General features: G+C 40.7%; 1 protein-coding gene across 1 annotated transcript in view; it reads left to right on the forward strand.

The window, feature by feature from the left end:
- Nucleotides 1-1,784: 1,784 nt before the first annotated feature.
- LOC113028038 (uncharacterized) overlaps nt 1,785-15,059 on the forward strand; it is a 100,143-nt gene continuing 86,868 nt past the window's right edge. The window contains exon 1 of the mRNA XM_026177998.2: nt 1,785-2,092. The gene's annotated coding sequence lies outside the window, so the exon portion shown is untranslated. The remainder of the gene's footprint in view (nt 2,093-15,059) is intronic.

The following is a 15,059-nucleotide window of genomic DNA, read 5'->3' on the forward strand; positions in this document are numbered from 1 at the left end:
AAAGACTCCCTGATATGCTTATTGCTCACTCTTTATTCTTGGACTCTGCTAGAATAGCTTTGGATGATTCACTGCTAAATACAGTAATTCTACATTACACTTTGCCTTGGAGCAGCCTCCCCTGGTCTGAAACTATAGCCGTATATAAAACATAGACATGACTTAAAAGTTTTTATCCTCTTCAGACTCTGATTTAGTCTGCATAATCCTCTTTAGGATCTTTTATTAATACTTGTAGAAAAGTAAAATTGTTTGCAGAAATAAGTGAAAAACTTTAGACCCTCCTATCTACACACAGAATGGTGGCGCTTTTTCCAAGATAAGTGATCGGCCAGTAGGTGGTGATTTTATACTTGTTGAACATAATCTGTTCCAGAGCAGGTTAGGTTTGCAGCATAAGCTACTGTGGCATCTTATCCAGGTAATCCTGAAGTTACATGGATAAGACAAAATCCTGCTTTTTTACTTTTATTGCAGACCTCTGTATTCAATACGTTGAAGACTTTGCACTTTTTTCAGTTCAAATAAATTTTATTTATATAGCCTCGAACATGAGGTGACTGTTTTGGACAAGATGGGTGAGTGGCAAATTATAAGTGAGCAAGAAAACGTTTGGTCAGCAAGCAACAGGTGAACGATTAACAACAACAACAACAACAACAACGGGACAGTTGCAATGAAGGACAAAACTATCCATAATTGCAAAATCTGTCTCTTTGCACCAGGGTTGAAACTTAAATTCTGCAAAGTTGGACATTTTAATTTAGGCATCTGTGGTTACTGATTCCCAGCCAGCCTGAAGTGGTCATTAGGGGAACTGCAGCTTTTATCTGATGGGCTGAATAAAAAAAAAAAAACACATTTTAGCTGCAGTTAAGCCAACCTTTAATGTGTGGTTATCTCAAAGAAAACAAAAGGTTTGACCAACAGGTTGATGAAATGTCTGTGCTTACAGTTGTGTGCCAGAGAAATATATTAGGGAAGCCAAGTATATTATCGTTACTGTTAAAACCATATTAACCAACAGCAGAAGAGGAAAACTGTATGAAGCCTTGGCCTTTGGTTCACAGAGATACAAACTCTGTCCTCTTTATTTGAAATTTTGACCATATTTAATAAGAATCCACCTCTGTAACAGTGCAGATATGACAGAAAATAAGCACTATTAAAGACTCTTAACAAAATTATAAAATAGTGTATGCAAAACTATTGCCTGTGAGCCAAAAGTGCACAAAAGGGTTTTTTTCTGTCTTTGGCTCTGTGTGACGTCATGAAGAGAGGATGTCCCTAATATGGTAATCTCAGAGGTCCCACCCACGAAATCCTTTTTCAAGGACCAACCAATCAGAGAGCAGGCTTAAAGGCAAGGTGGTCTCAATGGTGGAGGATGAACTGAGGAGCTGCTTCAAAACTGAGTATTTGATAAACAAGGATTATCATGAACTGTGAATCATGCAAAGCTTCTATAGCAGAACTCAAAAATACAAATATGGAGCTGGAGAATGTGCGTAACTCCCCCATTAATGATGTCATATACTTAAAATGTAACTTTACCAGTCACACCGTACTACTGTTAAAGCTGCATAAAAAGTTCAGATTTTGTATTCTACAAATACAAAAAAACAAAAACAACTGCATTTGCGCTGGGTTATTTATTTTTGAACTGGCCACTTTTAGGATGTAAGTGCTTCTTCTTCCACCACAGCTTGCAAGTCATAAGTTGGTGCTCACGAAGAGGCACAGACTGGGCATGCCCAGCCTGAAGGGGAGGGAGAGGAGAGGAGGCTGCCTCGCAAAGACGAAGAGAGAGGCAGAGAGTGGAAGAGTTGAGATGTCTGACAGAAAAATCCCGACGAGGAGGAGATGCTCATTTCACAGCAACGCGTCAGTTTCCACCTGACGTGAAACACACCGAGCCTCTCTTCTCTTCACGCGACACACACACGCACACGCGAGCGCGCGCACACAGAGCGGATAAATGTGGACCGCAGTGGCACTCTCAGCGTGCCGCCTGCCGCAGACAGCGATGCAACAGCGTCTCATCATCTCCTGGACCGGGTAGACAAGAAGCTGCTCCGGAGCACGTTTCCTGGTGAGTAGACGCTTTCCTGTCGGCTATGTCTCACCTTCGTGCAGGATACGGAGCAGCTCTCAGCCCTGCTGTGTGTGTGCGTGCACACATAAGTTGAGGCACTGCATCACTGGCACATCGACCTGTAGGATACGGAACCGCCGGAGAAAGGTCACAACAGCGCACTGATACCTGTGTCATTGACGCATATGTGCGTGCCATTCACAGCTCCAGCCAAGTTTTGCCCTTGGCACGAAAAGTTGGCGCTGCACTGTTTTAGCTAAGGTGAGTGTGGACGTGAGAGGATTCCAGATAAGTTGGTCTGCACCTGGAGACACGCAGGCGAATGCACCTTGGTCCCGATTTCAGGCAGATGAAAGGATGAGGTGATTTGTTTGGATATGCATCTTTCCGCCCAGCCATGAATATTCCCCCAGATCTAAGATTTAAAAAGCTAAAAACACTGAGATGTAACAGCAACAGCTTAATCCGTAATGATTACTCAACGTTTGTGTGGTGCAATCATTAATCATTGAAACAGATTTCAGATTGTTTTAAATTCTGATTTTCTTAATTTCACTTTTACAGTAAAAAAACAAATGTAATTTTACAATAGAGTAAGAACTTGCACTTTACAGTACAATGCCTCAGTCCAGTAGGCTGTGTATACATTTTATGTACTGCACGGAGATCCTATAAAAGATGAATCTAGCTTCCTGGTCTGACATAAAGGAAAACGCACAAGTGCTTAAACCCGCATTTTATTAATGGCCAGCAGGGGGCGACTCCTCTAGGTGTAAGAAGACTCGTGGCACGATGTGATGTCGCCATGTTGGTGTTGTTCCTGGATCATCAAAACTAATGTAGGTCCAGGTTCAACATTGCAGGTGACCAATCAGGTTATTGTGTTGCCAATGATTTGGACGTGGAAACACCATCAAACCATGCACCAAGGCCTAACTCCAATCCTGTTCAATCTGTAAACATGGTCCATTTTAAGAAAAATACTAGGTCATGTGTCAAAAAAGCTGGTACAGGGCCACGTTTGCCACCACTAGCATCTGCTTTTAACAACAGCCTGTAAACATCTGGGAACTGAGCAGAACAGCTGTTGGACGTTTGGGAGAGGAAGGTCGTCCCATCCTTGTCTGATGGAGGATTCTAGCTGCTCGCTGTACTTCAGTAGGAAGTATATTTCATGCCTGCAGCATGTATGTTATCCAGACACTGCGGGGAGGCGTTACTGTGGCAACCAAGTAAGCTTTAAAAAAAAGTGGCAAGTGTTTTTCAAATCAAAAAATTACAACTGAAGTGCAGAAGTCTTTGATGTGATGGATTCACGCCATCATCAACCAATCCAAATGTGGAATTTTGTCACCCTTCAAAATGTTATGAGCATGAACACATATCAGTACACACAAGAACAAATAGATTAGAAAAGCTTTCAGCTGTGTCACATGCATGCTGCTGTGAGACTGCATTTTAATATCTGCAGAATTTGCAGAAATTTCTTCGCTCCTGATAAATTACGCTGCAGAAAAATAATGTCGTCTGCTCTGCTGTTCAGAAAGGACAAAGCTGTGTGACCAGTCAGAGACCCTGTCAAACGTCCCTCTGTAAAGTCCCAAGAGCAGATCCAATCCCTCCACTAAGGGCAGCTGGAAGCATTTTGTCTTCATTTGTTGCAGTTTATAAATCCCCTGTGTGGGGCTCAGTCTAGACCCAGCTTCTGGGTTTTAGGGAGTGGATGGTGGGGGTAGAAAAAGACTATTCTTCCCATCTTTCCTGGTTTCCAGGAGGAGTAAAACGCACATAAACGCACAGCTACTCCATCATGTGTGCAGGACTGTTAGTCAGTGCGTCTCTCTGAGGAGGCTGGAGCTGCTGGTGTATGTTACCCTGCAGCCCCATAATTTCATATCACTTTATTTCAGGTATTAGAAGCTGCTGAATGCCCTTACAAGGGCAAAGGGCTAATTATAGTATAAAGACAAGGATTTCCAGGATTTCCAGAACTTTCTATGCAGTCTGCACCACGGTGTGCAAGCCCCAAGTTCAAAAATACTAAAAAAAAGAGCTCAGTAATTTCCTGCAACAGCACTTTTCTGCAGACTTTACTATAGGAAACATAAATAAAGTATTTGTTGGGGACTATTTTTTGCAGATCAATACAGACTTCAACTATATGCAGCACAGTATATGGAACAACCTGCCCTTTAAATTCAAACTAAAGGACAATTTTGTTTTACTGTTTGGATTTATTTTCTTTAAACAGCAGTATGAAAAAAGTTCTAAAGCTTTAAAAGACATACCTGCTGAAGAGAGACAGCAGAGGAGCATCCAGGACGTCCTAAACATAAGTAGCATTAATGACAATAAATAAATAAATAAATAACCTGCAGAGTGGTGTGTTATTGTGACTATTGGTTCCTTAATTCTAATTTTAGCTACTGTTGTCAGGTGAATTTGATGATAGTATTATATATTGATTATCCAAATCTGTAAAATAAAACAGTGGAATTAACACACTGGATATTTACTTCTAAAATGTGGAAAAATAGAAATGTAAGGTGATAAATAAGCCCAACTTTTTATTCTTCCTCTTATCACCAAGTAGTAGGAAACAATATCTTCTAAATGTTTTCAATACATGTACGTTTTATTGAAAATATTAATAAAATATTTCAAAAACCACAAACAATCATGATGTACCTGCTGCACATAAATAAATAAAGACATAGACGATATCCTGATAAATACCATCTGTCTGCTTTGTTGAATCTGTAACTGCATGTGAAGGTCGATCTTATCTCTTAACAAAAACTCTAAAGTAACTACACCTTCAGTTATGATGCATATTTTCATTTAAATGTCTTCCAGCTGCAAAATTAGTTCAAACGAAGCCTTTAAAGTCACCAAATTTTGGCCTTGCTGTTGTGTTTTTTAGCAACTGATAGAGACTGGTCTGGTATTTAGTGAGTCAAAAATGCACAGCAGTGGCAGTGGAGGTTAAAAGTTTAGTTTTTTTAGTGTTCATATTCATTGCTGCTATCTTGGATTGCTAACTCTGGCTATGTTGGACGGCTCCAACTTTCTGAGTAGGAAATCCAAGTTGAGGGGGTGTTCCATGAAAAATTTCCAACTGCGAACTGAGTTTTTGTGTAGGTGTCCTCAAGACCCTAATATCTCTGAAAAGCACAGAGTTGCTGCTTTCAGGAACCTTTGGAATTGTGCGATTGCGATATTGGTTCAAGAGTTGCTCAATCATCCGGGTAAGGAAATCCCAAAACGTTGATTCTGTTCATCTGAACGTAGTCTTGATCAAAGACGTCAAGACTGAGGTCACATTACGTCAGGCATCTGAGTGATGAAACGTTTCTCCCACTGAAAACGCTACATCCAGATAAACACAATCAATTGTTGGGGGTTCAAGAGTTACGGTAGTTTGACTTAAAACTTTGAGCTAAAACAGTGGTCCCCAACCCCCGGGCCATGGACCGGTACTGGTCCGTGAGTCTTTTGGTACCGGGCCGTGAGAGTCGAGGCTCAGGTGTGAAATTTATGGTTTTCAGGGGGTTTATCGTTAACCGGGTCTTTTCCCATGTTGTAGTTGTGTGTCTTATTTTGAAAGAAACATTACCATAGCGACCAGAGAGCATTAAGAGGCAGAGAGGAGGATGTTACTCTCAATGTTGTTGGTGCATTTCAGGAGGACGCTCTAATAAAGTTACACAATTACACAGTGAATTTGCGTTTATTATTATATTTACAAAATACCACAATTTTTGTCTTGGTCGTATCATTTTATTCTCTTGTATTTATCCGCCACACCTTAATGGCTGATCCGTGAAAATATTGTCAGACATTAAACTGGAAGTGCCAGAAACTGCAGTTCCTGTAATGGCCACTTGAGGCCAACTCCAAGACCAACGTGTGATGTCATGGTGGCCACGTCCATCTTTCATATACAGTCTCTGATTTCAGGCTGTATGAAGTAAAAATGTATTATTCTCAAATCCAGTAAAAGAAAAGAATCTTAATTACAAAGTAACTGTAGAATTCACATTTTTGACATTTTTCTAGCTGCTAGAGCTGCATTTACAATTTCCTACATTCCTTTCCTACGTTTTTGCTCACAAAACACTAAATCGATTTTAGAATTTCTTCTGAACAGAAAATTGTTGTAGTTTTGCAAAAGTCAAGCCAGAATAACTGTTCCGTAGTTATTACTCTCTCTAGTTGATCAGCAAAGTCAATCTCATCCTGTTTGTTTTTCATTTCAAGCACAGAACATCAGACACACTCTGTGAAAAAGAGATGCAGGCAGGGATTCAGGCTATATTTATGGAACATGTTGTTCAGTACGGCTCATATTTGCTGACAGTTAGCAAAAAATATAATTAATAACAGCTCGGTGCTTCGGTTAGTGGATAACAGGTTATATTGATGCCTCGGTGGCCTGTGTGTGAGCCACGATAACAAAGTAGTTAACGCTAACAATGTTTGTGTTCCCATCAGTTCTTATTGGAAGATTGAACTGGTCAGCCCTGTTGCTGTTCTCATGCTGTTAATGGTGCTGAGAAAATAGCATTAGGGACAAGAGCAGTCTTGAATTACAGTTTTTTCTCCTTCCCACGTCTGTTTTTATTTCTTCCTACACTCTCCCACTCCTTGCTCTCTCCAGCCCATGGTTACTAATGTGTCTTTTCTTTCTTTTCTTTCAACGAATGAGCAGTAAGTACGTCCACCCTTGAAGTAACTGTTATGAAGAGCCGTAAGGTGTATTTTCTACTCATAACAGGCCCAGGAATACGTTTTGGAGGTGTGGTACTAGTGGGAGTATTTCAGAGGCGACAGTGCTGGCAATGCAAGGGGCTTTTTAGCATTTGGATAGCAGCAGGCTTGTGTGATGATGGAGAGTATTAGCATTTTACATTCCTGCTGTGTTTCCCTGTAATGACTGGTCATGTGCTGCTCACCCCTCCAATCTCTATAGCTTTTTCTGGATGTTGGCTCCGGTGCAGATCGAGCGCTTTGCAGTGTCCTGGATCCTGTGTGATTAATGAAATGCAAATCTGTTGTAGAGTTGCTTTCGGCTTGTTACATGCTGAAACGCCTCCTTGTTTGTGTCATGCTGGCCACTAAGTAACGGTGCAATATGAGTGTGGGGATCATTCTTGGCTGTTTGGTCACATTTCACTGCCAGTAATTGATTTTTCCTGATGCTTGATAGCCCACAGCACCCTGCTAAAGTGTCCGGTGGCAAGTGATATTGCTGTTTATCTGATTCTAAGGGGCTTAATTGAGCAGTACAGTTGCATATATCACAAGCTCCGTTACACACTGTTTTGATTGTCCGTATACTCAAGTTTTTATAGTGCACTTGATTGTAAGGAATCTGTTTTACAAGGCTGCTTTTATTTTCTAGAAGATTTTATTTCCTGTACAGTGTACATAATGATTTCAGTAAATATTTTGCATAAAATGTAGCGAACTCACAGGGAGTTTTGCATTACGTGCATCACTTAAAGGCAAACAAACTGTGACTTGAATTTCCTGCAAATATTTATTATAATTACAGTTTTTATTTTTCAAGCAGTGTGAGAAACCTCTTAATTTCCCCATTGCATTTGGAGGATCCAGCACACACTCTTCTGTATCACCTGACTGCCCCTGGAAGTTTTGGTGGAGTATTTAGAAACCTGGACATGTTGTATGTGTGTGCATTAATATTTGCATGAAAAACAACTTGTTGCACCTGTAGCAATGAGTCTTATCAGCATACACTCCAGTGAGATGTCTCCACACGCTTGAACATTTAGTTTCTTTGTTACTAAGACCAAGGTATCTGTGTTTGTGTTTGACTGCACGGTGCTGCAGCTGTGCAAAAGACAGATGCCTCACACAATCACTCAGAGACAGACCTGGCTACAAAGTGCACCTCCTACCTTCACAATGGTACACGATTGCCCCTCCCTGCAATTTTAGGGTGTTTTCACACCTACAGTTCGATTACTCTGGCACGAATCAGTTAATGAGTTTGTAAACTGTGGTTTAGTTTCTTTTCACACAGGGAAAAATCCAAGTGAACCAAAATATGTCACAACGGAGAATGTCACTTACCCCCAGATGTGTCCCAGGTGGGAGAAACAAAAACAAACAGAGAACGTGCATACCTTTGTACATCTATAGTAGCTTGCCACATTCCTGAATACAAACCATACACAGTGTACATCTGGTAGTTGGTTAAGATCAAGGTCACATTCATGCCATGAACAAACTTCTCTGCAGTTAATAGACCTTTTGAAGGAGGTGGTTTCGGTGCGGTTGTTTTGGTCCACATCCGAGTGCGATTACTGCATTCACATCTACACAAATGAACCCCACTGGGGGAAAAACAAACCACAGTTCAGTTTAAACAGACTAAACACCACAGGTGGAAAAACACCCTTAGACTGACTTACAGTTTACGTCTTGATGCATTCTCAATCATCCAGGAAGGTAAATATCATGACCATTTCCTGGTCATGAGAATTTGCATAATTATGATTAAGGAACTGACCTCCCAGCCCATTCTTCCTTCAGTGGGCTGGTTTCAGTCATTATGCAAATGTACTGTTTATAAGATTGGGGAAACCTGCAGTCAGCTGAGACTGAAGAAGTCACTTGGATGAGTGACGAAACGTTTCTCCCACAAAACGCTACGTCCAGATGAACAGAATCAACTTTTGGAGACTTACAGTTTAGTTCAGCTCGTGCCAGTATGAACGAAAGAGACAGCCTTTGGTCCAGAAGTTCTCTCTGGAGTTCTAGAGATCATTAGTGGTTTCTGCTGTCTTTATTTCTGGACTTGGAGTTTCTGACCCAGTCCTCTTTCAGCTGTTGTGTAACTGCTGACTTTCCCTCACTCCCTACATGGCTACTGTATGAATTTCCAAGTCCACTAACACTTGGGTCTGTCGTTGCTTGCTATCTCCCACAGGAACCGACGCTTGCCTTTGAAAGACAGATAAAGTGAAAAACACTGAAACACTGGGTCTAATTCCTATGAGACAAACCTATGTCTATTTATTTATTTGTTTTGTGCACACAGGTCTTTAGAATTCCAAAAATTGTACTTTTACAGTTGATTTCCTTGATCTTTACTCTAAGGAATCCACAGAGTAAAGGAGTCTGAGTATGAAGCCTACTCCAGGGTAGCTGGATGGGACGGAAGCTAAATCCATCTATTTATAAACAGTTTCATGGTCTAAAAAGAAATTCCCCCCCCACGCACACAATAACTTGAAAGCATCTTTAAAACAGGGTTTAGAATGCAGTCCATTAACATTTGTCTAGGAAAGTCATTTGATTATTTAAGTTACAAGCCAACTGGAAGTCAGGTGTGTTACAGAGGGGGAGCTTGGATCTCTGCATGGCCGACAGTGAAGGATGATAATGAGCATGCTCTAGTCTAAGTATGTTAAATTAGCTCTGAGACAGACTCAGAGATGAGCATTAAAAGTGATGTATTGTTTGGATTAAGCAGCTTGCCTTAGTGTATGTTGTCTTGGTGATTTTCATTTCCTTTCATCATTTAATAAGCAGAAGAAGTCACAGATGCAAACAGGTGCAAAGTATTTAAAATAGTCAGTCACGGTTTCCCAGAGCAGAAGAAGATGTCTTAAAACTGCATTACACTGCGAAAATAATAGGAAAGCAAATTCTGGAGTCAAGGACATCCAGTGTTGATCCTCTGCTTGTCACAACAAGGAGTTTATTTTTACAACCCCATCGATCAATGAGTGCCGTTGTTCCCAAGATCACCCTCAAAGATCGTCACTGGCCGGTGGAGACAGTCGACATAATCTTTTAATTTGATTGTCCTTAACATTATTTGTCTAAATTAGGACAGCGGTCAAACACGAGAGAGCTGTTGCTTTCCTGCAGGCTCGCCGCTTTTCAAAACTCTCATCCGCATCTGCCTCAGGAGTGCTGACGCTGCTGGAGGGCGAAAGCTGGCTTGGTGTTGGCTGGTGCAGTCTGCAGAGAGAGAAAGAGACATAGAGGGAAAGAGAGAGAGAGGATGAGGTGGGCTGGTGCTGATTTCTGCCTGTCATTTTCACCTGTCTCACCTCAGAGGAAACCAAGTGAAGTCTCTAGATTTTCCAGAAGGAATAACACCATGATGTCAGAGGTACGTCACTTGCAAACATCTCCAAACTTTTTGAGGTATTAATACATTTAAGCTGCTTTAGCTCCAAGTTTGTCTTCTTAGAGGACTGGATTAGCCGGTATTGTTACTCAGAACCAGACATGATCCTTGTGCTTGGTGGAGGAGGATGCATATTGACTGTGCTGACGTTTCATAGAGCTGTGGAGCTTTATCTACATAAACGATGAGTCTGCTTCGAGGGCTAAACTAGATGTCAAAGCATAAAATACCTCTGTGTTTAATGAAATTACAACAGGAGTGCTAGTTTTACAAGTTTTCTTCCCTTTTCATCTTTCCTGGCTGCTTTTCACTAGTTTTGCATTTGGCTAGGGTCAGTGTCTCTACTGGTTGCGTGAAGTGATACCTGGACCCTGCTAAGGTTGCACAGGTAGTCCAACTTCTCCAGGATGCCATTGCCAGAAGGTTTGCTGTGTCTTCCTTTGTCCAAGGAGGAACAGGATGAGCACTGTCATAACTACAGAAGTGATGGGAATGTCTCTGTCCAAACAATCAGAAACATGACTTCATGAGGGTGGTTTGAGGACCCAACATCCTCTGTGCTCACTGCCTGACACTGTGGAGCCTAACTGGCATTTGCCATAAAATACCAGAATTGGCAGGCCCACTACTGGTTTGGTGCTTTTCACAGATGAGAGCAGGTTCACCCTGAGGACATGTGACAGACTTGAAAGGGTCTGGAGAAGCCGTGGAGAACATTATTCTGCCTGTAACATTGTTTGGCATGACTGGTTTGGTGGTGGGTGAGTGACACAGACACAGTCCTCTACAGACAAGGCAATGACACCCTGACTGCCATTAGGTATTGCGATTAAATCCTTGGACCCAGTGTTGGACCTTATGCTGGTGCAGTGGGCTCTGGGTTTGTCTTGGTGAACCACACTGCCCGTCTCATGTGGTGAGACTATGCAAGACGTTCCTGCAGGATGAAGAAATTGATGCCACTGAGTGATGTCCTGGTCCAGACCTGCGTTCCCCCAGAACACGATCTGTCGTCTCATTAGGAGCATGTCCCAATTCAGCCCTTTGTGGCTTGATACCCAGTCCAGTATAGACATCCAGCAGTGTTTATTTTTCTAAACAGTGTACTTTTGATATGTAGACACTACTAATATTTCACACTCCATCTCAGCTTAGAAACTTTTAAACTCACTTTGATGAGTTAAACTTTCATTTGAGCGTCTTTTGTGCTTACGAGCTGTCCAGAGACCATCTGAGAAGACCGGAGAAGGACAAAGTCTTAGTTGAGAATGCCACAGTGTAAATCTGAAATGTTGTGTGTCAGTCGCACTGGCATTAAACATCACAGAGAGACAAACAGGTCAGACACAACTGCAAACATTATTCGCTTTTGAGTCTGAATCAAATATCATGCAGTGTATGTTACGACTTTGATGTATTGACTGTCTGATGACGACCCGGCAGGATCAATGCTGTCGCTGTTAGTCGGGATAAAATTGATTCTCATGACCCAGAGCTGACTTAAATGACGTCGGGGATTGTGCATGATCATTTATTGTTAATTTAGCCCACCAAAAGTGTTCTCGTATTATATTTCCTTATTGTTGTAAAGTTAATCAATTTATCTAAAATATTTGTAAGAAAATAAAGTGAATGTCACAATAAATGTCCACCCAGTGCAGCATGTTATTATATACTGTGTGTAAATTTAAGAACATCTGTTTGACCAGTTCCTGTTTTATTTTGTAATTCTTTGCATGTTGTTACACTGTTGTCATATATAATATTGTGCTGTGGACTCAACTCAGGAAGAGTTTTTGTACACATAACTAATTAACCATCATATGCAAATTTCTAAGTAAAGATTTAAAAGGTTTAAAGACCCACAAACATGATATCATCAAATGAGTCTCTGCAGATGGAAACGTGTTTTTTCTTGTACCTGTTACATGTGGAGGTGGCGAGTCTGGTTCCTGCTATACATGGAAAGCTCTCTGTGACATCTCACTTTGTGCTGATGGGAACGCTTTTTATGGCCCAGTGATATAATATTCAACAATAACTCGATCTGCTTGTTAAAAAGCAGATTTTGCTCGTGGATTAGGTGTCTGATATTATTAAAGGAATGCACTTAAATGTTTGTATAGAAAGAGTCATGTTTGTGTGGGGAGGAAAAAAAGTGAAAAATGCTTTTTCTCTTAAATATTTCAGGGGAATGAGAGCGTACTTTTACCTGCTTTTATATCTCTGATGTGTTCAGCTCACATGAGAGGACTGATTTAAGAGCTCACGTGTCATTCAACTTCCTTCATGTCACATAAATTATTGAACATCTGTTGTATAGTGTCAGCATCCAATAAGTCTTCTCCAGCAGCATCTGTTTTGTGGTCACTGAATTATTTAAAAGCTGCTGCAAAATAAAAGAAAATGCTGGTATTGCTGTATGTTCCAAATATACAAGCTGTTAGATAACACGACCCAGATTAGCTAAATATTAAGTATAAATGTGAATTTTTCAGCTTGTTATGAAGTAACTGTGGAGAAAATTAGATGAGTTGTACTGTCCTCATAGACTGTATATAAAAGTTGGAGGACAGTGCATTCTTTTTAATAGCCAGCAGGGGGCGTAACTCTTTTCTTGATGGGTTTATGGACTCAATTGCTATTTACACATCGTACTGAATAAAGCATGTTTATCTGTCCTTAATAGTCAGAAAGAAAGATAAACCAGTCAGTGTTCATATTTTAATCACCTATTGTTATCCAGTGAATGTGGAGTAACGGGGTATGCACAAAGGAAGAGATGTAGGGACCATAGATGTGGAAAATTAATGACATTTGGCAACTTTTAGCAACTAGAAGCAAAAGTGACCGTTTGTGCCACAAAATTAGGCCTGTCTCAAGGACTAACTTTTCTCAAATTTGAAGTAAAACATGAAGGATGCTGCTGGGTGGCATAATAGAACAAAACTAAACAACTAAAAGTAAAGGATCCAGCTAGTGAAGAGACAAATACTTAACTGAAAATTAGCTTTTATACACCCACCTTTACCTGACATATTTTATCTTAATAACCAAAGCCAGATGCACCAGATTTATATAACAAAACAAATGTCAGTTACTTACATAACTTTTCAGTATATTTATAACTTCCACTCTTCTTCATAGTTTTCCTTATAACTGCTTTGCTCCTTTGCTCATACCGAGGCTGCTGGTTTGTAGCTGACTCTAAACCCTGCTATAGCCTTAGCAACTTAGCTTTTTTTAGCTTTTTATGAATCTCTCTGTTCAGCTGGGTGAGGGAGATGTCTAATTAGACTTATTGTTACAGTTGCCAGGAAAAGGTGTATTTCATTGAGGGGTTGTGCAAGTTGCTGGCAGTCACTGGTGTCATATTGGTTGCAAAGACGTAGACAATGCTGCACTTTGGAGCTTCACCACAGCTTGGAGGGTAAAGTGAGTGTTTGCAGACAGGTTGGCGTCTTCCATACAAACTATTGATGATGACAGCAATATGCTAGCAACCAAAGCAATTGCAGGGAGGATTTTGATGGAGCACCATGTGGTGTCAGCCAACAACTCCTAGCAACCGAGTCACTGAACGGTCTCTAGGCCTGTGTAACTGAAGCCTCACCTGTTCACCTGATACTTTTCCTTTCATAAAGGTGGGTTAAAATTTGGTGGATGTATTTAAAGGAGGTTAAATATAAGTCAGTGCTCTCCTGCTGGTTTTTATATAGGATGCCTGAAGTGGGAATTAAAACTCCCTGTTGTCGCTCCTAATGTCTGCTCCTATGAGCAGAGCTGCACTTAGGCGCAGTCCTGTCTGTCTCACCTAAGGATAAGAAAAAAAGACTGTGCACAAGGACATACTGAAACGTGAATCCAACACCGACGTGTCTTAAACCTGCATTTGTCCCTCAGACCTGACCTCGGTAAACAGTTTACATATGTTAATGGGCTAAGTCACTAGTTTCAGCTCATACTGAGTAAAACATTACATTAATTTTAGTCTTAATATGCTATTCTTAATTATTTGCACCTGCTTGGTAATTTTTTTTTTCTTATTTGTATTTAAGGTGTTTAGGGTAAGGAACTGTTATTGTGCTGCTAGAACCATCATTTCCCTAAGGGGACCTCCCCAAGGGCTTAATAAAGTTCTATTCTATTCTATTCCATTCTCTGCTATTCTTTATTAGAGTCACAAATGAGAATTATCCAAGATATGCTAATTCAGTGGTTCTTAACCTGGGTTCGATCGAACCCTAGGGGTTCGGTGAGTCGGTCTCAGGGGTTCGGCAGAGCCTTCGCCATGGCTCATTTTGTGCACCAGTAAAAAAATCACATTTTATTTTTCACTAAAGAGGGGTTCAGTGAATGCGCATATGAAGCTGGTGGGGTTCGGTACCTCCAACAAGGTTAAGAACCACTGTGCTAATTGGTTTAAAAGCTTTTAGACAACCATCATGCCAAAATACGAAGATCTCAGCAGAAGACTTCATAACAGGATGTCTTTACCTGTGAGTGACATTCCAGCAGCTAGGTCCATCTTTTATATACAGTCTGTGGCGCCACTATATAATTACAGGTTAGCAGCAGAATAGTTTTATGTGAATAAAAGATGACAACGTTTGTTTTGAACAAAGGATTTTTAGAAATCTGGTCTCAAACTGAGGATTTTTAACATTTTAGGCAAATGCATTAACCACTACAGACACATCCAGAAAAATGTACCACAGAAGCTGCTTTATATGTATAAAATGTATCTTTTCTCATTAGAATATATAAAACGCTTGTAGTCTCAAAATCCAAGGT

The sequence above is a fragment of the Astatotilapia calliptera genome, chromosome 8 (genome assembly GCF_964374335.1).
Source record: "Astatotilapia calliptera chromosome 8, fAstCal68.1, whole genome shotgun sequence".
Classification (NCBI taxonomy): domain Eukaryota; kingdom Metazoa; phylum Chordata; class Actinopteri; order Cichliformes; family Cichlidae; genus Astatotilapia; species Astatotilapia calliptera.